Consider the following 345-nt stretch of genomic DNA (forward strand, 5'->3'; position numbering starts at 1 on the left):
GGGGCGGGATTCCGTTTGGGCTTCGTTTGCGCCCGGGCGGCGGGAGCCCGGCGCGGCCGCCGAGCGAGTTCGCAGACGCTCCCTGACGTCCAAATTGGACCAGAGGCGTTAAAAATTAAATAACGTTCAGCCGCATTTACTTAGTTTCCCTCTTATAAAGGGAAATGAAAACAGGGAATAGAATTTCCCTGTTAATAGAATGTAATGGCATTTGATCAGCACCTGGCAGGGCGATCCCGGGATGCCGGCGCGGTGACGGGAGGGACTTGATTAGTTTTCAAACCTTAGGATTCAATTACCGCAACGCGCCGCGTCGTTCCAACGGCAGCGAACGCGGACCGACCC

This window comes from Pygoscelis adeliae, unplaced genomic scaffold, assembly GCF_000699105.1.
Source record: "Pygoscelis adeliae isolate BGI_AS28 unplaced genomic scaffold, ASM69910v1 Scaffold248, whole genome shotgun sequence".
In the NCBI taxonomy this organism is placed as follows: domain Eukaryota; kingdom Metazoa; phylum Chordata; class Aves; order Sphenisciformes; family Spheniscidae; genus Pygoscelis; species Pygoscelis adeliae.